Raw genomic sequence first — 27,082 nt, forward strand, 5'->3', positions numbered from 1 at the left:
GTGCTCTGTTCACATTTGTGGAAGACATTTCATTAGTGTTTCCCAGAAATGTCTAACCATACGTCGGAGAAAGGCGCGTCTGCTCATGACTTGCTATGGAACCCTGCTTTGTATGGCCTTTTCATTCTTAACTATTGTAAATACTTTCTAGCATTGAAATAGACAAGACCATAAATGGTGAAGAGGAGAATGATGAAGAGATTGTGCATGTCCTTCCTTTTTTAATAGGAACAATATTTAGCTTAGGCATCTGTCCAAGAAACACTTTCTTTGAAAAATGAAACAAAATCTATTGTTCCATTACATTTTTAATGTTTTTCTTTTTAAAATTGTGATTGAATGAAAGAATATCTTTGATTAGTAACTACATACTAACAATTAAGAACTTCTATATACTTATATATACATTCTTCTACAAAAATTTGGTTTCTAAGTTAAATGTCCCTCACCCCAGCGAATAGTAATGACAATTAATTTAGTACTAGTGAAAAGAACACAACTCCTTGCTGTTCTTTTTACCAGCATAATAATTTATAGTGGTAATTTTCTATGAGAGTTTTAATTTACCAGTTAAATTTCCAATGAGCTTGTCATGATTCCTGAATTACGTCTACTTTTTTCCCTTTATTTGTCATTTGAGGGCACTTCCTCCTACCTCTGAATGCTTTCAAGCCCCTATCCCATTATCTCTCTTTGAGCATAGCTGTCATTTTGCCATCCCATAGTACACACAGACCTTCAACACCAGGCTTCCTTAGCAGGTCTAACTGATTTGCCACCAGTGTTGAATAAAACAGCTAGAAAAATTTTACATCCAAAGTTATTTTTAATGCTAAGAATCAAATATATGAAAATATGAAATGGATATTAAAGCAAGGTCTGTCCTTGCTATCTTGCCCTTTAGTTTATCTCTTCCAGTTAGTAGCCTAGGTTGGTTTGGCTTCTGCAGTTGCTGAAAGATCTGTGTAACACAGTAGCTGTTTTGAGAAAAAGTTAAACAACTTGAGCAATAGATACCACAGACAGGACAGAGATGCAGCTTATTTTGCAGCTGCTAGCAGTCCTGCCATTAATGCTGGTTATTAAAATAGCATCATATCCCTTCATGGTTAACTCTATGCGTTCAGTTTCCCTGGTAGCCTTCAATACTATAGAGCTTTCAGACTGAATACTGCATACCTCCTCTTTAATTTCTGTCTCAAAGGTGAGGAAAGAAGTTTAAAACCAGCTCAGATGGCCTAGATCTGTCAGAGAAAAGGGAGCTGAGCCCTTCATGTAACCATTGTAGTTACTCTGAAATTCACTCTATGAATCTCATATAATAAATGCACTTTGGGTGGCTGATTTTGATTGAAAAGGTGAAGGTGGAGCCACCTTTCAGCATTTTCAACACTCGTTGAAACTTGTAGTTGGAATTTACGTTTTTACTGACATTGGCAAGTCCAGAAGCTGGAGAACAGCTACAACTGTGTTTTCTCACCATCTTCTGTTACTTGATTGGCCTGAATATCTTCCTCCCAGTGATTAAAGTTTATGATTTGGAATGATATAGCTAGGTGTAGCAGTAGTCTCACAGGTCTCATAGTATTATTATTCTTTGCATGTTCAGAAGTATGGTAGTAATTTTATTTTTTGAAGTTACTATTTTTAATTTTGAAGCCTCTCCTCAAAAATGTGTTAAATACCCTGGTATTTGGAGAAGAGTAATAATGGTGCATCGTCAAATAACATTCCTGAGCTAGCATAAAGAATCTGAAAAGAACACCTTTTTAGACATCTCTCTTTCTCCAAAAAAACCTCAACAAACCCACCACAAAACACAGGCTACACAAGATTAGATGTAAATACACCTTTAGTTGTGATTAATTTTGTTGTTAGATAATGAACCTTTGCCAAGCTACGTTCAAAGTTATAATCTCCTGTTTTAATGATAATAGAAACTCCTTCTTCAGAGACTTCAGTGATGTGCAAAGAATAAAACACTTTGTGTGTCACCTTGTTGATGCTATGTGAAGTTTAAAGGAGTCCAGTGCTGCTTGGTTTTTGGAGTTGGAAATTTGGTCGTAACCTAACAAAAGGGACAGTAGAAGCAGGATTCAGCTTGAGAATGACACCTAAAATAGGTGTCAAATTGTAACTATCTACATGTGAGGTAGCTGTTTTAGCTTCATAGTCAGGGGAGGTCCAGGGTAGGGTTCAGGTGCATAACATAATTTAGAACACTTTAAAGTATCTTGTCTGGCCTCCACGTGCTACTTCAGATGGGTGCAGAATCCAATCTGAATCAGACGCAAGATGCCTTGCATCATATAGAATCATAGAAAGTTTTGGGTTGGAAGGGACCCCTAGAGGTCATCTAGTCCGACACCCCCGCAGCGAGCAGGGACACCGCTAACTAGATCAGGTTGCTCAGAGCCCTGTCCAACCTGGTCTTGAATGTTTCCAGGGATGGGGCCTCCACTACCTCTCTGGGCAACCCGTTCCAGTGTTTCACCACCCTCATTGTAAAGAATTTCTTCCTTATATCCAGCTAAACCTACGCTGTTTAGTTTAAAACCATTACTGCTGTCTCTACTAAATATCTGCCACACCCTTCCCTTGGGTGTCTGAGATGGCTGTAGGTGATTATGTTGAGGCACCTGAATCCTGTTCCTTATCAACAGACCTGCAGACTGGTGCTGCTTGCTCTGAAACAGATACCTACTTTGGATCAGCTGAATTGTACTTCAAGTCATGGCAAGTTGGTCATGTTGAATAACTTGCCCTAAATGTATATTTTAACTATCAGTAGTAAGCATTTTAAATGTGTCAAAGTATCTAAAATACTTGGATGAGATTTATAGCACTATATGAGATCTATGATGTGACTGACGGGCATGTCAGATACCAGATTTAGTCAACTGAACTGAGTACTTACATTTCAGTGCCTAAATTTAGGTGTCCTAATCTTGAACACATTGGTACCTATGTTGCTGATAGGTAACAGGAAGAATAATAGCATAATACACAACAATTATGAAATTAATTAACCTTGGAGGAAATTTCTGCTAAAACTTTATTTTCATCTCTATCTGTCATTTAGCGATGTAGTCTAATGCAAATTCTTAACTTGTGAAAAAATACTTCTGCTCCCAGTTCAAAGGCTGGATCTTCGTCTGAGGACTGTAAAATCTCCCAAGTTATGAGCCTGTTAGCCAGACTGGGTAAGCTAGATCTAATGTTTCTGACAATTCTAAGAGAAATAAGTAATCAGAGAATAGCTTTTTAAAAGTAGTTCTGGAAAGGGTGATTTCAGCTTTCCTTCAAAATCATAAAGAGCATGACATTAACTAAATTTTATGTCTTAGGTCAACTGTTGTTGCTGAGAGCATCATCTGGAAGGATAGTTAACTTCAGAAGAAGCATTCATAGGACTACGGTGTAGTAGGGGTAAATGAGAGGAAGAGTTTCTGTGTGAAAGGAATAAGCATATACTGAATGTGTCCAACAATCTACTTCGGGAGTTTCAGCAATAAGCCAAATGTGCTGTCCTGGAAGAGGCATATTCTGTATTAATTATTTTTGTGACAGTGGCATTTAGCATAATCAGTCAGGACTGAGGTGCTGAACAAAGATAAAGCAAAAGATTTTTCCGTTGTTTACTTTGATTCACTTGCAAGACTGACCCCTGCAAGAGAATCTTTCAGTCCTTAGTCCTTTCTGCAGCTGCCTGCCATTAAGCCTACAACTGTAAGTCAGAATGCTGTCCTTAGTGTGGCAGTGGGCCATGCGCCTCAGTGTCGTGGTTTAGCTGGGCTGGACACCAGGTGCCCACCAAAGCTGCTCTGTCAATCCCGCTGCTCGACTGGCCAGGGGAGAAAAGATACAATGAAAGGCTTGAGGGTTGAGATAAGGACAGGGAGAGATTACTCACCAGTTACTGTCATGGGCAAAACAGACTCAGCTTGGGGAAGTTAGTGTAATTTATCACCAATCGAATCAGAGTGGGATAATGAGTAATAAAACCAAATCTTAAAATCACCTTCCCCCACCCCTCCTTTCTTCCCAGGCTTCCATAACTTTACTCCTGATTTTTCTCTACCTCCCTCTTGAGTGGTGCAGTGGGACGGGGAACGGGGTTGTGGTCTGTTCATCACACGTCTGTGCTGCTCCTTCCTCCTCATTCTCTTCCCCTGCTCCAGCGTGTGGTCCCACCCATGGGAAACAGTTCTCCATGAACTTCTCCAGTGTGAGTACTTCCCACAGGCTGCAGTTCTTCACGAACTGCTCCAGCATGGATCCTTTCCATGGAGTGCAGTCATCCTTCAGGAACAGGCTGCTCCAGTGTGGGTCCCCCACAGGGTCAGAAGTCCTTCCAGAAAACCTGGTCCAGCGTGGGCTCCTTTCTCCACGGGTCTACAGGTCCTGCCAGGAACCTGCTCCAGTGTGGACTTCCTAGAGGGTCACAGCCTCCTCTGGGTCATCCTTGGGCTGCAGGTGGATATCTGCTCCACCGTGTGCCTCCATGGGCTGCAGGGACACAGCCTGCCTTACCATGGTCTTCTCCGTGGGCTGCAGAGGAATCTCTGCTCCGGCGCCTGGAGCACCTCCTCCCTCTCCTTCTTCACTGACCTTGGTGTCTGCAGCGTTGTTTTGCTCACGTTGTCTCACTCCTCTTTCCTGCTGCAGGTGTTTTTTTTCCCCTTCTTAATTATGTTATCCCAGAGGCGCTACCACTGTCACTGATGGGCTTGTCCTTGGCCAGCAGCGGGTCCGTCTTAGAGCCGGCTGGCAGTGGCTCTGTCAGACAGGGGGAAAGCTGCTGGCAGCTTCTCACAGAAGCCACCCCTGTAGCCCCCCTGCTACCACATGCAAACACAATACACTCAACCTATGAGGAGTGGGAAGTATATGATTTCTAATGTCTACTAGTGTTTTATCAAAACAAACAGTGAGAATGTTATAAAGATTTCCTTTGTGGTTTTGATTTTCCTATGAGCGACTCGACTGTGATTCATTATGTTTTTTTACTTTTGGCTCTTTGTAGAATGCAGGTCACTGGCATCAGTCCCCAGATTCCTATTGTGCTCACTGGAACTGGATAGAATCAAATCTACAGAAAAAAAACACCAACAGAAAACAAAATAAAGCAACTGTCCTTTGTCTGATGAGAGTAAGTAATGTAAGAAGTACATCTTTAGTACTTCTTAGGTTGTTAAACTCTTTGCCCACATAATTACAGAGAATCTTAAGCATAAGAAGTAGTTTTGCTTATCATTTGTATTGTGAACTGATTCTTAGTTTCGGCACTAACTTAGCAGCTGGAGTCACTAGGTAAACAACATGCTTGGGCCCCAACCCTGACATGATTAGGCAATGTACCTTCTTTCCTCACACCATATCCTCCTGATTTTTTGTTCCCCAGAATTCCTCTTTATTCCTCACTATGAGCAAAACAATTTTTGACTGTATTTTAATTTGCTAAGGGTCTTCAAGGCTCCTTGCTATTTCTAGACTGTGAAGAACCTACCTTGCTTCCTCCAATACCTGTATTTGAGCAGCTCTTGTTGCAGGATGCTTGTATTAGCAGAACATCAATATCTGACTAATTAGAGATGAAATGCCAAGTAAGTATTGAGTAATGCAGTTTTCTAACTTTCTAATTAATTGCAAAACACATGAAAATGTTAATCACAGTTGGAAATATCCTAAGTACCATTTTGTGAAGAGTTCTTAAAATTTCAATTGCAAGAAACGATGCAAATAACCAAAGAGATAGTATTTGAAAATAAGGTTTCTCATGCCACTTAGAACACAGACATAAAATATTTTCTGGCAGGTGGAATTGTAGGCTTCTACAGAAATGTGAGGATTCAGCTTCTTTCAGTGAATAAACATTATCCTTATGTGCTTAGCTGCCTCCTTCTATAACAAAAAAAAAAAGTTTTAAAATTTGCTTTTAAAATGCTTATACAATGAAAAAAAAAACATTTAAAAATTCCTGGTACATTATTTGTGGTAACTTGTGATAACTGTTATCCCAGGTTTAATAACTAATGACCTAATTTGTCTTTAAATGCTAGAGTGGATAGATGTACTTAGACTGATGGATACAGTTTAAAACCCTAGGGCCTGTCTATAATAGAAAGAATTAGCATCAGCAATTTGTACAGCTGAACTGATGGTGAATGCAGTTTAGATAAAAATGAATGAAGGATGAACTTTGTTCAGCCCTTGTTCGAAGTAACCGTTACATATTGGACCAGGTTTTGACCAAGCCATGTGCCTGCATATGGATAGAATGCCCATGAGCAGCACGATAACATCTCTAAAGCAAGACATCTCATGGTTAGCAACAAGGCAATGCTACATCTGTTTTAGGCCTTTTATTTTTTTTTTTTGCTGAGTTCGTACAAATGCATTTCACAAAACCAAGTACAAACAGCTGCCCAGCAATACTTGTGCAAAGTGAAACATTTCTGCTGAACCCATTTCTTTCCGTTATCTGTATCTCTTAGATGGCATAGAGGTCCTTGGAGGTTGTAACATGGCATGGTCTCTAGGAAGCAGCTCACATGCTGTACACATACTGTATGTACCTGCTGTAAACAAATGCAGACTTAGAATAAGAGCAGAAAATAAAACTGATCTATCTTATCTACTTGTTTATGTACATGGTGGCTTTTGTAGGACTAACAGTAATCAGTATACTTATATGTTGTGTTTGTAGTGAATGTCTGTCGAGTCATGAAGTTCTTTCTCCATATTAAGCAGATTGTGTTATTAACTTGGGTTCACTATTTGCATTAAATTTGAAGCATTACCTTTGTAGCTTTTGGCAGGTTTTATTTTGATTGCTATATAGATGTATTTATCATCAGCTCACATTTTTGTAATAAAAAAGGAGGGAGATAACAGAACTTTGGAAACTCTTCAGAATTGTTTCACCTTTTGTTTCCTCACAAGCCTTACCAAATGAGTATATTAGCATCATTTCCTGGAAGAAATATTGCTACTCTTACTTAGTTCTTCATACAGTTTCATTCCTTTCCCACAGAAGCGTAGAAGAGAGCATGAGAAAAATTCTCACTAGAATCTTGACTTTCATCCTAATTCCACTCTAAACGTAAACCAGGAAGTCTGCTTTCTGGGGAGCTCACTTGATTTTTTGTGGTGTCCAGCTGACCTGTTGGGCTGCATCAGCAGTACTGCTTAGTGCTAATGGGGATGAAACTTCAATGTGAGGAGACAGCAGATTTTATCTTGGGTGATGTGGATGTCTTTCTCAGAGCCAATAAACCCAATCTTCCCATCCCCTCCAGTGGCAGCATCTTTTGGACATGAGGTCTGCATTTTCAGCTGGTGGATATGCATGATACTTTATGTTAGGGGTATGAAGTCCTTGTAGCTTCTATTGACTTCAGCTATAATTTGCAGTTCTGCAGCTCTGAGTGGAAACTTTCTAGAAGCACAAATTAAGATCGCACGTGTAAATTGTGAGACAGCCTGCATAACTTACTGTCATTTGTGCATGTAAAAAGATTATGTGCATACAATTCAGCCCATATGCCGAAGAAACAACACTGTGTTTTAATCAAATTCCCTAATTAAATCAAATTTAAACTACTTGTAACTCTGTCTGCCCTGAAGAGTCCTGACGCAGATCTGTATGAAACACTTCTCTACACTAAAGAAGCAGCCATTGCTAGATCAAAATTTTGAAAAACAACTGGAGATACAGCTTACTCAAAGGCAGTCAGGAAGTCCTGGAAAAAGGAGATGAACCTTAATAAGGTTTGTGTTCAAGCAGTCTACTCAAAGAAACTAATTCCCATCTCCAAACAATCTTCACCTAAATAATGTTTTTGCATACCTTTACTATAATGGTATCTGTAGTGGGTTTTATTTCCAAGGACTTCTGCAAAACATTCCCAAGAGAAAGTAGTTTGATGATTGCAAGTAGTGTGTCGTGTGTTGAATTTCTTTTTTCCTCTTTCTTTCGCTTAACATTTAATTGAAATTTTTGGCTTCCAGCCAAATGTGATTTAGAACATTTTTAGGTCTCGATCACTGAACAAGCTCTTGTAAGAACTGCATCCTCCTTGCACAGGGGAGGAGTTGGCATTTCTAGTTCAGATTATTTAGTTCAGTGATTGTAGCTATTATGCAGTACAGGTGACAAGAAGGACCTTCGCCTCTGTGTTTTAGTTAGAAAGCTTAGTTAGCCAGGAGATGCTGTCATCTCAGCTACAAGGTTAGAATCACTGTGGACTGTGGATGCTTGGGAGAGCTGTTACAGCCTTAAGATAAGAAGATGTGGTTCTTTAGTGCAAGAATTGATACTTTTTGTTGGGGCATTCACTGTTTCAATCCCTAGTGAAACAACCTTGAAGTAATAATCACATTAGTGATTCAAAACAGCATTTGAATCACTTTCTCTGATGTAGATAAAGCTTTCAAGACATCTGCATGCTATTCTGAGGGCCAGATCTGAGTTTTCTGCAGGTGCTTTAGATTGGTCCATAAATATGCCTAAGCTTGGGCTGCAGGCAGAAAAATTTCAGCTCTCAAACTCATGTATTCTCCTGTAGTTCAGGACTAACAGATTTTGGCACTTGATATGTGTTGGATCTTTTGAAGTTCTACAGAGGAATGCTTTTATAACCTTACCTGTAATTATTGAAAATGCTGTATTTCCACATCATAGTTTGGAGAGCAATTTTCAAAATTGTGGAAAATGAGAGCTTGAATAGCTGTGGAGTTATCCATGATGACCTGGGCAATTTGTATTGACCTGTTTAATTTTAAAGGAAAAAGTATCTGCTTTTACAAATCTTACCTTGCTTACACATTCTGTTTGATTTCATGATATCACTGTATTGTTGATGCTTCTGTATACAGAAAATTTACCATCTTCTCTCAGGGATATGTACTGTGCGTCTCATACCAGGTGCAGTAGAGCTTTACTGAGCTCTAGTGATCACTTACTCAAATTGGAGCACCTCATCTTGTAGGAAGATTGGTGAATTAGGCTTCCGTTTTTTAAGGCTGGGTTGAGGTACCGGTTTTCAGCCCTTCAGTTTGAAGAACTGACATTGCTCCAGAAACAGTACAGAGAAGTTGGGTATGAAACTTGTTTTTTGACATGGGACCAGTTGACGTCGAAGCAAAACATACTCCATGGGAGGCAGCGTCCTCCATTTGGGGGCTGCTTGAGGGTAGCAGACTCTTGGAAAAAGGACTTGTCATTCTGCATAAACACCGAACACCGATGAGTACTCGTGCTCTGTCTGAAGCTGAGTAAGTGCTCTGAGAATATTTACGTAGTCAATTAAAATTACCCACTTCAGTTATGATGTGTCCTTCAAAGGCCTTACAGAGAGGCCTTCATGAGATGGGAGTTCTGTGGAGAAAGGCCATCCTCATATTATCACAAAGTGTTTCATAGTAGACATAGGAGCCAAGCAATTGAGCCTGTGTGTCTTGAAGGGAGTGCTAGATAGAGGAGTGTGACAACATTTGAAAAATAAATAAACAAAACCCACATCATTTTTCAATCAGAGCTCAAGATCTGTTTTTAGAACAAAATCTGTCCTCGATGGTTAACTTGAAATAGCAAATAAAACATTGAGGATGCTTTTCTTTTTTTGACCTTTCCCACTTCATACAGCTCAGCATAATGTTGTTTACGATGTAAATATGTTTAAGTATTTTAGGAACAAGAAGCAAGATCTCAGGTTCTGGAAGGAGCTGAAAAATGAAGTGAAACTTTTGGCTGCCCTTCAAAAATTTAAAATCCACAAGATAGTAGATCAATGAGCTTAGCTCATCTAGAGACTTTTCAAAGAAAGTGGTGTATTTACGGATCTGTGGCCTAGGCATAGATGTTTTCTGAACAGTGCCTGTGAAAAGTGGGTCAAATACTAGATTTCGTGATCTGCTTTCTTTGATTGCCCGGAATAGAAGACTGTTCATTAAAAAAATGCTTAATTTCTGTTTTCAAAATAAATTGACTGTGATTCTAGGAAGATTATTTAAATTGAGATTTTTTTTTGTAATGTCCTTGAAGAAGAAGTAATTTATAGTTTATTTTCTTGGTTTGGATATTTTGAGGACTTTTAGACTTAACTGTTAAAAGAAAAGTAGGATGCTAATATGAATGACGAATATCAAGCTAGTGTTGATTATCTTTTTTTCTTGCCTGTTGAAATGCTGTGGTTCACCTGCTTTGATTGTTACAGAAGGGGAAAAGAGTCAGCTTCTCTTTTCAGTGCTCTTAGGATATTTATTTACAATTCAGCATCTATGCAAAATTGTAACTTGGGGTGTGGGAGAAGTGATTTCTGAAGTGACGGATGACATTTGTGTGTGAAGCCAAACAGATGACATAGTCCTTTTCATTGTCACATTGAGAACTCCCTGAGAGCTGTTGCAAGGGCAGTATGACAGGAGCAGCTCTGGCACCGTAAGTGCTGGCAATTGTGTCCAAATTCAGCTAGCTGCTCCCTGGGATGTGGGACACCCAGGACTAGGGTGATGGTTTGAATAGGCAGTGCCAGCAGCTGGAATTGTAGAATCATTGAGGTTGGAAAAGACCTCTAATATCATCAAGTCAAACTGTAAGGAACGCAGAAAGGTTAAAAAGAGTCATGGGGGAATGGAGGGAGCAAGAAGGCTACAGGGTTCAGCACATCAGTAGTTTTTGCTTGGAAATGTTTTTCAAAGTCAATGAAATTTATTAGTAAATAGATTGGAAAGGGGTTGCAGATGACTCAATTTCTGTTTGCAGTGCTTTAGTCCTGAACTTGTATTGACGTGTGAAAGAAAACTAGTCTAAAGTCATAGCTCTCTAGAATTTGCTGGGAATTGGATGTGCAGAAGCAGAGGTGCATGTGGCGTTCCCTTCTCCCTCCCGTAGACCACTCACGTCAGTGTTTAGCTGCTTTTCTCACTCCCCGCACAGAGTTGACCTTGTTCTGGCTGGCCTTGTACTTTCTCATTTCTTTGTCTGTGTTAAAACCAGCTGGTTCACTCTATGGAAATTCACAGCTAGGACCCTTTCAGCAGATGTCTACATGGGTTCAGCAGCTCTTTTCCTATGCCCCTTCTGTGGCATCATTAGACTTTTACCCTCACATTACAAAGTGAAAGCTGGGTTACTCAACTTTCTTGAAGTGTGTAGCGATTTGAAGGCTATTTATAGTTGGACTTAAGAGCATATGGAGTGGGCATAGCCAGAATATTTATGACCTCTAGATCACTGCCCTTTCTTCACTCAACCGCCAGATTTACGTAAGGCATTGTAGCCTTTTATTTTTGAACCAGAATCTGTCCTGGTGCATATTGCGATTATACAAGAAGGTTTTCTCCTGGAAAATCTGCAGATAAGTTAGGCTGCTTTCCAGCAGCGTAAGTTCGCAGAAGTTTTCAAGCAGTATATAATAAGACTATGACTGTGAGAAGGGCACTGTTTGTTCAATGTGCAAGGGAGACTGAAGTTGGGCTTGGGAGATGGCATCACCTGGAAGACATACTGAGAAGTCAAATGATAGCATTGTGAAGGGGGTGCAGCAAATGATGTCTCTATCTCTGCCTGCTTTGGTAAAAACATTTGACAGTATGTACTTGCTACAGTTCCTTATTGCAAGAGAATTTTGCTGCTTTAGCAAAAGGCAGGCTCAATTTGCACCAAGCCAGGTGCCAAGACCTCTTTTAGAACACCTTGCCTGTGCCAGGGAGTGAGCAGAATTTTGCATGGCTGTTCAGCCTCCAAGAAAGGCTGGGAAACTTTCCCTCTAATGTCTAGGGGAAAACAGTGGTGTCGGCAAAGCTTTCTACCTTTTACAGCTGAGATTTTAAAACTATGCTTTCTGGCAACTTGTGCCATTCTAAAAAACCTCAGACCTATGTTTGATTCCTCAGGTTTCAAAACCTCCATCAAGAGCTTTCTACATGTTCTGCTTGCAGAAGTGACAAGACTTTGAGATCTCTGTACAAATACAAAGCTGGGCCAATCTTGTTTAGACCTGAGTTTCATCTCAAATCAAAATTTTGTTTAAGATTTGTTAAAGTTAGCAAGAATCTTGACAAAGCTTCACGTGGCGGTCTTTCTCTGAGTACTTGTGCTCTGCTGAGAAAATAATATCTTTGTAAATGGACAATGAACCCAAAAGCATGCTATAGTTTTTTGATGAGCATATGATTCTGATGTACATTTTGAGTGTCTTACCCAGCATTCACTAGAAGGTGTATGGGTGGAGGAATAATCTATATTCAGGGCTTCTTATGAGATCTTGTTTTCCCTGTGTAGGGACACATTCTTGAGATTATTTTTCAAACAGACAGTGGGTGAAAGCTGCCCTTCCTAGGTAGAAGCCAGATTCCTCTTCTGGTATAAATTGGCTGAGATTCCTAATGGAAGTTAAAAGTGGAACAATCTTTAATTACTACCGGAGAGTATCAACTCTACTTCATTTTCACGCTTTTGGGATTTGTCATTATCCTGGCAGGGAACTGAATAAAAACCTTTGCCTTGAAGTTTTCCTCCAAAGTCAGGAATCTGTTTTGGACTTCAGCACGAGCATTTTGAGAGAACAGGTGTGGGGACTAAGGTTCCTTTTTGGTTGTTGAAGGTACTTAGGCTCAGTTTCACTTTATGTGATCATTCTGGAATGGGAGACCATTTGCGTAAAATTGTCAAAAAGAGATTGTGAATGGACTCCTTCATTCCCTGGTTAGTTCCTTGCCATCTGTCTGCATTATTGTGACCATCTCTAGTTAATTATTCCTTCAGGCTCACAACAGATCTTGTACCTTCCAAGGTGATGCCCTGTGGAGGTTATAGTTTCCTTCAGGCCCTCGGCATAGCATGCTCTCTTAGCTGGGGATCTCACTCAAACTCCAGTAATTGAAAATTATGTCATGACTCCTAGGTATTTGCCTTGTATGCTTAGCAATGTGGGTTTTAGGGAATGTATTACAACACGCTTCAAAGATTGGTTAGGCTTTTTTTTGTGTGTTTGTCATAACGGCTTTTGTGTTATGATTCAAGGTGATGCTATTGATCTCCGTTTACCTGAGCTCGCATCTTAACTACCTGAGAAACCAGCAGGACAACAGGTTCAACAGATTGCAAACATTTAACCCAAATAAAATGATACTGTGACCTGTTTCTTCACATAACAAAGAGAACAAGAATGTTAATTACAAAGATGGGAGCCTAGGTGTTCTGTCAGGAAGAGCCCTGAAATGTTCTTGATCTCAAGATGAATATGGCAGGCAAGTGGCATATGTAATTCATGATGTTTGGAAGGGTCAAGCTTTGTAGTAGATCAGCTGTCTTCCATGCAGGACTGATCAGCTAAGGATCAGGAGATCCCGAAGTGCCCAAGGTTGGACAGAGTGCTGAAGGAGAATGGAAGAAGCCCTGGAGTCCATGTGGGAAGGAGGAGAAAGGAGAGAAGAATCAGACTGGGTCTTGCAGGGAGGTGGAGGGTCAGCACAATTTATCACTGAGATGCAGAACTTCTCACTAAAGGATGTTGTGGGCTCTGAAAGTTCACATGGCTTCAAAAATGGGCACTTCCATGAAGAAAACTCCACCAAGTTCTTATTGAAAACAATAATGCCCTCTCTGCCTGAGGATTTAACTGCGATGCAAATTGCTAGAGGTTGGCAGCATGTTCTGGGGAAATGATAACTGCACGTTTATCCTGTTAAAAGCTCTGTATGAACCTCTGACAAAGCTCCTGCTGTTGCTGTCTGTTAGAAACTGTTTACTGGAGGAGATGGGCTTTCTGTCTGACCCTATACAGTTGCTCTCATGCGCAGGCAGACTGGGTTTCAAGAGAGAGAAACCTGGGAAGAGTACATTGACCTCTGGTACGGGGAAGGACTCTCTCGTGTCAGCTTGCTGTGGATTATGAAGTAAAGTAAAAGTCCTCAGAAGAATTGTGAATTGTGAATGATGCATTTTCTGGACAAGAGAGGGTGGCAAAATGCCTTTAGCTTTTTACCTGGTGAGGATGACTCCAGGTATAAATTATAGGTTGCTTGGACTAGATTCACTTCCCATGACGTCTCAGTCCAAGATTTGACTCTATAGGAACTGTTTCATTGGAGGACCTGAGAGCTTGCTATTTGAGAGATTTTTTTTTTTTTTAAGATTTCTTTTGTTTCTCTAATTAAGTGTGAATGTGAGGAATAATATGGAGGCCACACATGACCTCGCCACCAATTATGATAAAAAGTGTTATACTTCTTTTTTGATGTTTCAGTTGTTGGTTTTCTCTAGTACTAGAAGCTAATTTTGAATTATTTTAGAAGAATCATGCCAGGCTTTTCTATTTAATGGTGGATTTTAAACACAATTTAAGGTGTCCGTTAACTTGACAATCCCTTACTGTTTCTTCACTGTAAATGTGATTCACATTGTGTATAATTTCTTCAAGATTTTGCATTGATCTATTTTTCAAGGTTCCGTAACTGAGATCTAAACAAAACCCAATTCAGAAAGTATCAGTGACAATGGTGGAAAAATCCTCCCACTCTAGATGGACATCCCACTTGAGAAATACAAGGCAGAAACTGATTTTTTTCGCAGAAAGTTTAGGTTAATAAAAGGTTATCAGTCTCAAAAAAGGTCTCATAAGATTACGCTTAAATTTCTGTTATGCTCAATCAAAAGCGGATGGCACAAACTTTTCAAAATGTTTGCTTTTAGTGAGTAGGATTTAAATTTTGGTTTAAGTTTTCCTGTTTTTTTTTTTTAGAAGCTTTTACTTTTTATGTGTTGCATATAATTTATCTAAGTATAGAGCTAAGATTTCATCATTTCTAATAAGACTCAAAAATAAGCAGACTTTAAATACCTCAAATCTATGCTTGAGATTTTTAGTGCTATCTCTGGGCTTTAACCATGCTGCTCTTATGGAAGTCTTCCAGTGGACTTTGAAAATCAATATCACAACAATGACCAGAGCATGCAGGTGTACATACCTGCATTTCTTATTTATGCATACCATGACAGTATTACTGAAGTGGAATGGCTTTTTCCCATCTCAGCCTGCCGACTGTGAGTTCCCTTCAGAGCTACATTAGGCTGCGATTTTTCTTCAGTCTTTTTCTGTTTTCTGTGATGGTTTTGCTTTGTCAAACATACGATCACCAGTGAGGTTCCTCTATGGATGTCATCAGAAGAGTGCTACTTACATGTGACATTTTGCTAATCTTTTGTGAGTCATTATTCTTGTTTTGGCTTTCTCTCCGTATAATCATTGCAGAAAAGTACCGTTAGCATAATGTTTGCCTTACCTCTCCTTCAGCCTTTACACGTGGTCCTTCAAAAAGAGAATGATAGAAATGATCAGTGAGCAACAATATGAAACAATGTAGCACCGACATTTGGAGATTGTAATTTACACAGTGTAACCTTTTTATTTTATGTATCCTGAAATACATTTTCACCTGATTTAGAGGTTCAGTGATGTTGTAAGGAGAGGCTGAAATGTGAAATAGAGTGCAATCTGAGAAACAGATTTGGTTTGGGATAAAAAGGGATTTTTGAAAACATAAAAATGTTCTTAGTTTTTAAGACAAACATCCATGTATTTGTTTTCAGGAAAACATAGAACGTTCTTGTGTTATAGAAATGCAATTATTTGATTGTTACTTTGAAATTACATTTTTCTTTTGAAGTGACCTGAATTCTAAAATGATTGAATAACCCGACACCAAAACTATAAAAAAGGCCTTTCGAGTCAAATGAAACCTACAAGTTTAAACAGATTTTTTTTAGTTCTTCTCAGTTACCTAAACAGACAACTTTGTTGTGTTTTAATTATTTTGGCCTCTTTACTACCTCAGCTGCAAACTCCAACATTTGTACAGGTCTGCTGAAGGATGGTGTTTGATACAGTATGTGGGGGCTGGCCATTTTATCTTATTTCATGCAAATATAATGGGATTCTTTTTCCATGTATCTGAAAATCACGTCATTCTTTTTTTGTACTTGTGTAGTGATGCAGTTGCTTGGGAACTAGCTTATATACCCTGGTGTTGCTTTCTAGATGTATTCTCTAGTTCTGATTACCAACAATCTCTTTTGACATCTATTACTTTATTTCTGAAGGAGGAGGGGTCAGAAGCGTCTCTTCCTTCCTAAAGAACTGTGCTGTAGGGTGAAACAGAGAGGTTTTGGGTAGTTTCTCTCCCTGTTCCTCCTCAGTGACTCTGCAGATGGGCTTGTAATATGTAATACCTTGCAGTGTACAGTACAGCATTTCCATCAATGTCCCTTTCAACAGTTATTAAAAATAAATATATAAGTCATGGCACTGTACCATGTTGCACACCTCTGATGATTAGTTTGTTAATAGTCTTACCTCCAAATTTCTTCGGAGTTTCTCATTCAGTAAGTATGATGTGAATAATTCAACCCTGATATACAGTTCTGTTAAAAGTACCAGTAATTCAAAGAAAACCAAGTTACCAAACCATCAAGTCACTTTGTAGAATCTGGTTTTTTTTTAACATTATTTTGGATTAAGAGGAGTTCCACAAATCTTATGAACAATAATTTTGCTTAGTAATATTTTTATCTGTGATCAAGAATAGATCCTATGGGATTCCACTGGAAACAGTTCCACTGGAGATGAATTATTTTTTGAGATCTTTCATGTATACAATTTTTAATCCATTTAAGATATGCTAAATTGATTTTGTGTAATGCATTTTCATCAGTATGTCAGACAGTTCTGAGTCAAAGGCCTCATAGATGTCTAACTATGTTGTATCAACCAAATTTGAAAATAGCCAGCTTCTGCAGATATATTTCTAAGAAATTTAATTTGGAGGTATTTAATGAGATTGAATCTAATAAAATCTACTTTATGATTGAAGACTCGATCAAATATTTCTAAATCACTTCCAGGCAGACACACCTTACTACGGCAGCTTAGGAGTCCTGTGGATATCTTGTCTTTTATACAGAAGTAGTAGAGAGACTGCAGAACTTTTACTTTTCTATGTACATTGCTTCAGCTTAACTCACTCTACCTTAATGTGAAATGTCATCGTGTACTGAAAAACTGTAATTATTTTTGGTGTGTGGCATGCTAATTTTAAGCATGGTTGCAGGCGGAGTATTTCATATGGTGTGCATTGGCTAACCTGTATATTGCATGTTCCTGTCATCTGCCTGTTTTCGCAAGCATCTCACCTAAGATTGCTTTTAGCCTGGAAGACTGTATGTCAAGCTCCTAAATTTCCTAGTATATCAACATTCCCTGGCTTTAAGCTGAGCTGCCACTAATTATGGATTGCTCTTCTGTTTTGTCTGAACAGAATACAGTTAGGGAACACTTAGAAATTGTGCTTATTTTATAAGCATACAAGTCACCTAAACGCTTAGGGCTTCCTGTACAATTATTTTTAAACATGTGCGTGAGTGTGTTTGTGAACAGATTTAGAAAAGGCTTCTGCTCGGATACTTATATTTACTGAATGGCAGAATGAGATACCTCTGGAAAGGGGGAAAAAAAGCAGATATATTCCTCTGCAAATTATTCGAGCTGACAGAAGAATCACTGAAGAGACAAAACCTGTCACATCTTATATGAATTTAGACTGGTACCTATCTGACCCATCTGCACCCATATCTGTATTAAATGATTCATAATAGTTACAGACATTCTGTTGTTAACTAAGCTGTCTTCAAAGCTTTCTGGTTCCTTGTTCTCAAAACTTGAGAAATTCTCCACATTTTCCTGACATAATCCTAGACATTTTGAAGAGTATAAAGCTGTTGATTACAGGGGCTGTGTTCAACTGCTCCTTTTGTCTACTTTCATACTGAGGCATTGCCACCAAAGCCTGAAGAAATATGTTTGTAGTTCAGTACAATAGATGAAAACTATCTGCAGACTAATGTTTTTCAATGATAGCTTCGATATTGTTGTGTCAGCATTGCTATTCTAGCATGAAAGATAATCTCATCCTTCCTGAAACTTCTGACATATTAATAAAAGCAAAAAAAGAGAAGGGAAAAATTATTTACTTTTCAGAAGGCCCTCTATCTTATTCGTTGTGTTTAATTTATGGGACAATTTTCAAATATAGATAATATGCATATGTATAGAACAGTCAAACAGTTTTCAAATAGTGGCCTGTACAATTTGTTTAAATAGATCTGCATAGTGTATGTTCTGTCGCTAATGTAACCTAATTATAGTTTCCCAGGGGGGGCACAATGATAGTTAAAAATTCTTAACAGTTTAAGTTGCATTTTGTTATTCGAGGTATATGGTTAATATTATTATTTTTCTCTGTCAGGTGTTTTTTTAACTTTTCTCTCTCCTTAATTTTTCTGATTTAGAAAGTGGATTTGCTGCATAATCTCCTGTTTCACAACAGTGTGGAAAGCAATTAAGAATACTTTTGGAATGGTTTGGCTCACAAAAGCCTTCCCCTGAGATAATTTCAACATTCTGAAAGCAAACTTTGATTCTTGGCAGCAGAAAGAATTGAACCTTTTAAAAAGCAGGCTCCCAGTAAGCACAATTCAGTTATTAGACCAAGCGAAGGTTGAATTTAGCCTCTCAAATAAACAACTCTGCCAGCTGCATCAGTACTGCACTGGTCCCAAATTCCCCCTTCTTTGATCTGGCATGGCAAATTCATGAAGAAGAAAAGGTGAGATTCTGCATTTATTTTATAGTCTGTCAGCTGGAGTATAGACGGAAGCCAACCTCCACAGTTGACTCCACAGAGTCAGAGGGACTCGTGGAGAGATCATGGGGAGAATAAATTATTTGTCCCCAAATTTATTTGTATGTATTGTCACTTGGACTCTCTGTTTCTTACCAGGCCAGTCTTCTTCCTGCCTTTTGTTTTCTTTTCTCCACCTGTCTCTCCTTTCTTCTGTGCTGAGACTCCCACATTACACACCTCTGGTGTTGTTCCTGCACCCTTTTGCTGGATCAGCTCATGTGAAAGTATTGCAGGCTGTGTCTGTGCGATACTTCAGAGGGAGCAGTAAGCAGTGAGGTAGTCCGTGCCACCCAGTTGTGGTTTCAGGCTGTGTGCAGACTCAGAAGCCCAAGATGACGTGGTGTAAGTGGTTCTGCTGGCGTTTGGCTGCTTATTATATAGTCAGAGGAACAGGAACCTGGGTGACAAATGCCCCTCAATGTACCCTGCTGCACCAAAAACAGGCAGAGGAGGATGCATGGCTGTGTTGAGCTATCCCGTTCCAGATTTTATGGCTTCTAATAATACTGTGATCAGTTTTTATGTGATATTGTATCATTGTAAGATGCACCAAGCTGTACACAGAAAACAGAAGTTATGGTGGCAGCTTCGCATTTCAGGTCTTTCTTGTTAGAACTTGTCATGACACCAGGTCTCTGTTATTCTTTGCACTACCTACCTAGATAAGGAAATGCAAGGATAAAAATTCTGGACTTTTTTTTTAAATTGTGTAAAAAACAGAAGTTTACCAGATATAGGCATATGTAAGTTTTATTTCAAATACTCAGTGAATGTTTTGTGCAGGATGGAATACAGTAGTAGGCCATCTTCTTCTGATGGGACATGGAAATTCATATTTATTGGCCTTAACAGAGCTGTTGGTACTTCCTTTTGATTTTTGCAGCCCATAAAAAGAAGCTGACCTCATCCCCCGTTCATCTTCACGGCAGTGTGTTTCTTGTGCTCTGAATTACTGAAATGACTGTTACAGGGATGCTTCAAGGGCACATGGTAGAAATGGGGAGAGAAATCAGATTCTTTTTCACTGAGGACAAGGATTAGAAGAGAGTTTCAGAGAAGGGAGAACTGAGAGAGAAGATCCCTCAGATCCTGTGATGAGGTTAGTGGACCTCACTGGCAAATTGAAAAGGACTTAGTGAAATATTATGAGTAATATAACTTGATCATAGGGGACCTCTCAATGGGAGCATCAGAACAGTCCTGTGTAATTGATCTGAAGCATGAACAGCTCACATCTTTGAATCACCTGTCCAGGGAAGTGAGATAATCTCACATTTAAACAGTGTACAGTCACAAGGGAAATGCAAGAAGATGAGTTTTGAACTGTATTTCCAGAATACATATGGTCCACGTAAAATTACTGCAAATTGGATTATATATGTACTTAAATATTTTGTGTCCAAAGATCATTATATTCTGTGTATTTGTCATGGGGATAACTATTACACAAAGAAAAGGCCTGAGGTGTATTGGCTTAGACACAAGGATGTGAAGGTAAGACATCAAATATGCTGTAATGTTGAGTTGAACATCATGATTTTTACCTGATTGAATTTATTTGTAGGTTGTGATTATGATGATGATTGTGGCCTAATATCTATTAAAAAGTCATAATGCTCCAGATAGTGGGAAGAAGAGTTGCAGTTTCCAGAATTAATGAAAAATTGTTTTCCAGGTATGAAGATTGCTGTAAATTGTACTGTAGTTTATGTGGAAGTAGTTTCTTAATTGCTCATATGTAAGATGTGTAATAGGGCATATAATTCTAACATGTGTTCCAAGAATTCTTTACAATTTTTGGTCGCTTATAAGTGTCAAAATAAGGAAAAAAACAAGGTGATTAATGAAGTAAAATCTGTAGCGACTAATCTTTGTAAATACAACAAAAAAAATTAAAGAGTAGTTTTGGTGTAATCTTGGAACAGAACAGATGTGCACTTTGGTAGTGCCAGTGTTCCCGTGCATTCTTCCTGTTCTTTTAGCTGAGAATATATCTAGAGCTGGTTGAAAAGGGCATCAGTTTCTTTGTGGTCAGTGAATCCTCAAACTGTGGGACATCCAGATGTTTCTGAGGGTTATTATTACTGTGCAGCTGAAAAGGGAGTAATCCATTATCTGCATGACTGTTTTCAATATAGCAACAAACCTTCATTAGGAATATTTGGCAATACATAAAATGTCAAAATGAAAGTATTTGAACACTGGCAGTGTATTCTTATTTGCGTTTATTAATACTAATTTTAACATGGATAGACATCACTGCTTCCAAACTGATGGAAGTTATTTGCTTCTAGTTATTTAACCAGCTTATATGCTGCATCCTACAGGAAGATATGAGAGAGGTAGTCATTTAGTCTTAGGACCACAGGCTCACAGGGTAATTCAGGCTAGAAAGGGCCTCAGAAGTCCACTCGTGCTCAAAGCAAGGTTAGGTTTGGTCAGATGGAGTTGTGCAGAGCTTTACCTAGTCTTGTCTTGAAAACCTCAAAGAAGGGGGACTGCACAATCTCTCTGGGCAATCCCCTCCACTGCCTGACTGCCTTCACGGTGAAATTTTTCTCCTTAAATCCATTGAATCGTAGAATGATTTAGAACTTCTTCATTCTGAACTTCTCATTTCAGGTTATGCCCGTTGTCTCTTGTCCTCACGCCATGAAGAGCTTGGCTCCATCTTCTTGTTAAACTCCCTCTAGGCATGGTAGGCTGCTGCTAAGTACCCCCAAAGCTGTCTCTTTTCCAGGCTAAACAAGCCCTGGTCCCTCGGCCTCTCCTTATAGGGCAAGTGCTCCAGCCCCAACCATCGTGGGGGCCCTCTGCTGAGCTCCACCCAGTTTGCATGTGTCTTTCTTATATTGGACATGGTTAGATGAGGTCTAGTGAGTGCCGAGTGAAGGATTAAGGGAGGATGATCTCTTCCCTTGATCTGCTGGCTGTGCCCTTGCTAATACAACCCAGGAGGCTGCTGGCTGTCCTTCCTGCCAGGGTGCAGGGCTGGCCCGTGCTCAGCTGCCCACCAGGGCCCTTCCTGCAGAGCTGCTCCTTTGCCTGTCTCTCTCCATGCTGAGCTGCTGCAGGGTTGCTTCCTTCCCTGGGGCAGCACTTAGCTTTTCTCCTTGCTGAAGTTCCCAAAGTTCTTTTCAGCTTGTTTCTCCAGCCCACTTGGGTGTCTCTGAAAGGCAGCTCTGCCCTCCAGCATGTCGCCTGGTCACTCACTGGTGTCATCTGCAGACTGGATGAATGTGCACTCCACTGCCTCCTCCAGGGCACTGATAAAAATATGAAGCAGGATAGGTCCCAGGCTAGACCCCTGCTGTACTCCATTTCTTACTTACCAGGATCTTGGACCCCAGTGTTGTGTGGTCGGTACAGCCACAGCTGCCACCCCCAGCCAGCTCTCCCTTGTCAGTGAACAGCAGGTACTGGAGAGCTTTGACCACTCAGTGCCTGTGTTAAGAAGTTCTCCCTGACACCTTCAGAAATCTTGACCGTTTGTGTCCTGCCGTGATGCCCTTTCAGCAAATGTCAGGGAATCTTGAAAACAGTGTAATGAATATTTTCAACCACTTCACTTCATCTACTAGAAGATTTTTCAGAATTTGTCGGTTTTTAAGACAGGAGAATATTGAGGCACGTGCCTTCAAGGAAATTATCTCTATAATTCTATAATAAATCTCTGCAGATATAGAGAAATCAAAGTTTTCCTGTTCAATATTTGCTTTTGTATGCTAGGCGATGATTGGTCCCTTGCATTTTTTGCCATAAGAATTATAAAGGTGGGAATGATGGAAAGCTACTTCCCATGATTGAATACTACTTTGAGTGCTTGTACAATATGCAAGAAGTGTTTTATGATATGATTATAACAATTATGACAGTCTGATGTTGTGTGCGCTGAAGTTTATGTCATAAGGTATTCACTTAAGTGCAAGTAACAGCAAAGAATCAATGACAAATCATCTGTCCGTAAATGTAACTTTTCTCCGAAAATGAAAAAGCAGAAGGAATTTCATTCAACAGTATAGATTAGCTCTGAGGCCTGGCCTCAGATTTTGATTTCATTGAATGAAATTATGTTAGCCAGTAATCATTAATGACAGGTTAAAACTTTGTAGAGACTTGGATTGTTGGTATGAGGAGCAGAGTTCAGGTGGGCTGAGCAGAGTAGGTATGCTGCTTCAGAAATCTTGTGCCAGCAAGTATTATGTCTTCAGATCCTAATTCTCTCAATTTTTGTAATCTTGAGGAATAGAATATGCCAATTCTGCCTCAAATTCAGCAGTGAAACTAATGTTTTCCCTGTGTAAACAGACTTGAATAAATTACAGATACCAATCAAATATTGGATCTGTTAAGGCTGAGTTTCAAATTAATTTTAGTTGTCCATGTGAAGAGCTTTATGAATAGATTTTAAAACCAAAATGTATTAGAGCTGAGAACTAACATCTAAAATAATAAATTGAAGCTCATGATAATGTATTTGTGTTTTTTAGGGTGGCTGAAATGTACATTGGAGAGAAACGTATGTTTCCAATGCCAGTGGCATTTCTGTTCAGAATCTCTTAAAACATATTATCCATAATTTTTTATTCATAAGAGGTTGTCACCATATTCCCTTGTTAACATCTTAACACTTAATAGCATTCTAAACAATTGTTGGATTCATTGCTGTTGCTAATTTGCCATTTTTTAATAGGAAGTTGTTATTGCGGGCTAATAAATGTTTCATGTTTGGAAATTTGCTTCTTTTGCTCTCTTTTCATTAAGTGAAGTGGCTGCTTAAAGGAGTTTCTGAAGAACATCAGTTTTTCATAGGGTGATAGTTACATTATTAGTCATGATAAGTTAGATAATTAAGCGGTTTTGAGTGTGAGAAAGGCAAGCTTTTAAATAGTTTTCAGGATTCTTGGATGGAGAGGTATATTGCAGAAAAGCAACAGCTCCAATGAGAATTTGAAGAAGGCTTCTAGACCATCGTGTTTTGTGAAAGCAGTTTATTTGATTTTATAAGAACATATTTAAAACAATAGAGTTTTTGCAGAATCTCCTGTTATACTATAAGCAGAACTTTGTAACTTACCACGAACTGATCTCTGTGTAAGTTGGTAGGGTACATGTTCGATGTTTTCTTTTTCCTGAGTATTAGGGGTGTTTCAGCTTTCGTGCAAAACTGGTTCTTTTTGAGACAAAAATTCAAGAGGCCAAGCTGATGGCAAGCCAGACTTGTACATGGCACTGCTTCATGTGCTAAATTGTTCCTACAGCTTGAGTATTGACTTAATTTGCCCTTCAGAAACACGCACTCGCTGTTAATAGGTTGTTTACAATGTTCTAATGTTCCCACAAAGCCCACTGAAGTAGAGCAAATTGTCCCATTTCATTAGTAGAGGATTCTAACTTTGAATAATTTTATTTCATGTCAAATAGCTTTTTAGCTCTGCATCATCAGTGTAAACAGTATTTATTGTTTTGTAGAACAAGTTGTTGCTGTTTCCCATTTGTCATCTTTCTGCCTTGCTGACTCACTCCAGCCTTTATTTCGTGATCTCAAACCGTGCACGCTCTCCTAAACGGATTGCAGCTAAATGTAACAATTTGCTGTTTTGTTCAGTTTTCAGTCTTTTTGGGTATCATGGATAAGTGGAGTCATGCAAAGGAGTTTGGTTCAGGATACCACCTGAATACAACTGCTGTCTTTAAGGAGAGAGGAGTAAGCACTTTTTTTCCTATTTGTCTATTCAGGACAGCAGAGATTTGTGTTTCTTATGTTATTACATGGCATACAGGAGCTGCGGAGGCACTGTTCTTCCAGATGTGTGGCCAGCACACACATGATGGGTAGTGCTGCGCTTTGTGATGACTTCCAGTCTGGTTCTGTGTCTTTGCTCCTTAGGTGATGGTTTATGGCATCAATACATTAATGTCCTTTGGAGGGGTACAAACTCATCTGATCTATGTGGAAGGATTCATACGCTTAAAGCCCAGAATATGTTTAGATGAAATAAAGAATTATGGATTTGTTCAGATGCTGGGCTGAGATGTGTGGGTTCAGGCTTGAGGAGACGTTTTCTGCCAGCGCTGCTCTCGCTGTGTGTATCCGATGGTCCTGCAGGAAAATACATGACGGAGATTTTTAGTGTAGTGAATAAATTTTGCCACTAGATGGTATTGTTATATGAGATTAAGTATTTGCTTTGTGCGAGGGGACGCTGAAGGGAAGAGGACCTTTCATGGCTGTTAGTCATGTGGGAAGGTGCCAATGGCTGCTTCTGAGTGAAGTGCAGACAGCCCCAGGAATAAAGCTTAGCAGTCAGTTAAACAATAATTTATGATTTTTTTTTTCCTGTAGCTTGTAGGCTTGTTTGAATAATGGAAGTATTTGCAAGTGAGTGACCTGTGTGTATGTTGACAAAACACTGGAAAGTGGGGAATGTCTTCAATTGCTATAATTGTTTTCCATGATATTTTACATATTGTCATCCACTAAGGGTTTGATTTTTGTTAAACACATCTACATGACAAACAGTAGTTTTTCAGGAAAGGTATGGGAAAGGAAGATACCTGTATGAGCAGGACCACGAGAAGATATGATGTTTAACCTGTGCGAGGCAGTGATACTCCTGTGATACTCACCTGACAGTGAATTATAACTTCTTAAAAATCCAGGAGGGGATGGATGTGTGATGTATTCCACCATTTGGCCAAGTTATTATGCATCCCATTTCTTAAAGAAAAAAATAACAAGAACTTCCAGCTGTTAATTGTTTGGGTGGTTAGGATGCTTTGTTCTGCAAAGTACCCAGAAAGTCTGTGTGTTTTATCTCACTGTTGTGTGAAAGGCATTATTCACTTAGCTTGGGATAAGGATGCAGTTCTGAACACAGCAAAACAGACTGTTGCCCTAATTTGAAAAACTACATAAAAAATGGAGAAACATGTATTTTTTTATAATGACTTTGACACTGCCTTACAGCTTTGTTTTCTTAAAAATATTGAGAGAAATCATTTTATACTTCAGCTGATTTGGAGTTTAAATTGCTTTTTCATGCCAGGCTTTGTTTGAAAATCTGCTGGTTTACTGCTTGAGTCACAGGCAGATGTATTGCGGGATCAGAGTGCTGTGACTGACATTTGCGTTGTTCCCATGTTGTTGCTGTGACAGTGCTATGCTGCCGCAGTCATAGACCAACCCCTATTTTTCTGGGAATTGTATGAATCCCCAGCAAAATAAGCTACCTTCCCCAGCATTCATATTAGTTTGTGTATTTAGAAACAGCTTTCAGTACAGAAGAGTGGCAGTCAACTGAATAATTTTCAGTCATGCTGAGCCCCCCCAGAGTCCACCAGCAGTTCTCACTAATCTTAGAGGAGACACATACAGAAGTCGCAGCTTTGTAAGGAGAAGGTGGAGCTCTTCGTGGTTGTTTCTCAGTGATGCTCTTTGTTCTTGTTAGACTCGAATGTGTCGTGTGTTTACGATCTATGCAAAACTAATGCCTGGCTTTTCAGAGTGCCTGCCTGGGTGGATGGCAGCGGGCTCGGGAGCAGCCGTTAGCAGCATACGGTTGGTCATCTTCCCCTTCTGGCATGTGGTGCTGCCTTGAAGGCTGTGTCCTGTCTGCATCGAGCGTCTGGTGGTGGGTTGGGCAGGCAAGTAGCTGGCACTGGTCTATGTTGTGCTGGCTATGCTGATGGGACACTGCAGGCTTCCTCTGCGTGGCAGCCAGGTCTCATCTTGAGAAGGGCCTCCAGCATGCTCTGAGAGACAGTGTAGACATAATCACCTCATGTATCACATGCAAGGGAAAACATGACTGAAAGCTGGGTTCCCAGCAGGTATAAATCTCTCTAGTTCTTATCCCAGTGGAAGAACTGGTGGAGGAAATTTGATATCAAGCTTACAATAATTACTAGGCTAAGAAGACTCACAGATAGTGAAATCCTGAACAGAAATGCTGCATCACACAATGTTGCCAACCGTCATGTAACAGAGAAATATATTTCATGTAAAAAGTCATCAAGAGTATTTTAAAATAACGTGGAAGATACTGGGATTGTAAAATGTCATCATACTCATTTCCTACATCAGTTTCTTCTTGCATTTTCTTCCTTGTATAATTTTCCATTGATTGGGTAGTGCTACTTCTTTTTCCCTGGATTTCATTTTGCTTGTTGTTTCGGTTAACTTCATGATGCTGTTTATAAACATTTGAGAACAAAAATGAAATCTACCTTTTTTTTTCTGTGTTTTATAAACTTCTGAGATTAGCTGGTCTGTGTTTTCTTTAACGGTTTTCTGGCATGAACCCTTGAAAACTGGTGAAGGACTTTCATTTTC

General features: G+C 39.4%; 1 protein-coding gene across 8 annotated transcripts in view; it reads left to right on the forward strand.

The window, feature by feature from the left end:
• TAFA2 (TAFA chemokine like family member 2) overlaps positions 1–27,082 on the forward strand; it is a 204,884-nt gene that overhangs the window by 12,698 nt on the left and 165,104 nt on the right. Inside the window, exon 1 of one of the 8 annotated variants that reach the window (XR_012764819.1) lies at positions 5,074–5,152. The exons of the other annotated variants lie outside the window; for them this stretch is intronic. The gene's annotated coding sequence lies outside the window, so the exon portion shown is untranslated. Of the gene's footprint in view, positions 1–5,073; positions 5,153–27,082 lie in introns of those variants that run through there. 8 annotated transcript variants of the gene reach the window in all.

This window comes from Opisthocomus hoazin, chromosome 8, assembly GCF_030867145.1.
Source record: "Opisthocomus hoazin isolate bOpiHoa1 chromosome 8, bOpiHoa1.hap1, whole genome shotgun sequence".
Classification (NCBI taxonomy): domain Eukaryota; kingdom Metazoa; phylum Chordata; class Aves; order Opisthocomiformes; family Opisthocomidae; genus Opisthocomus; species Opisthocomus hoazin.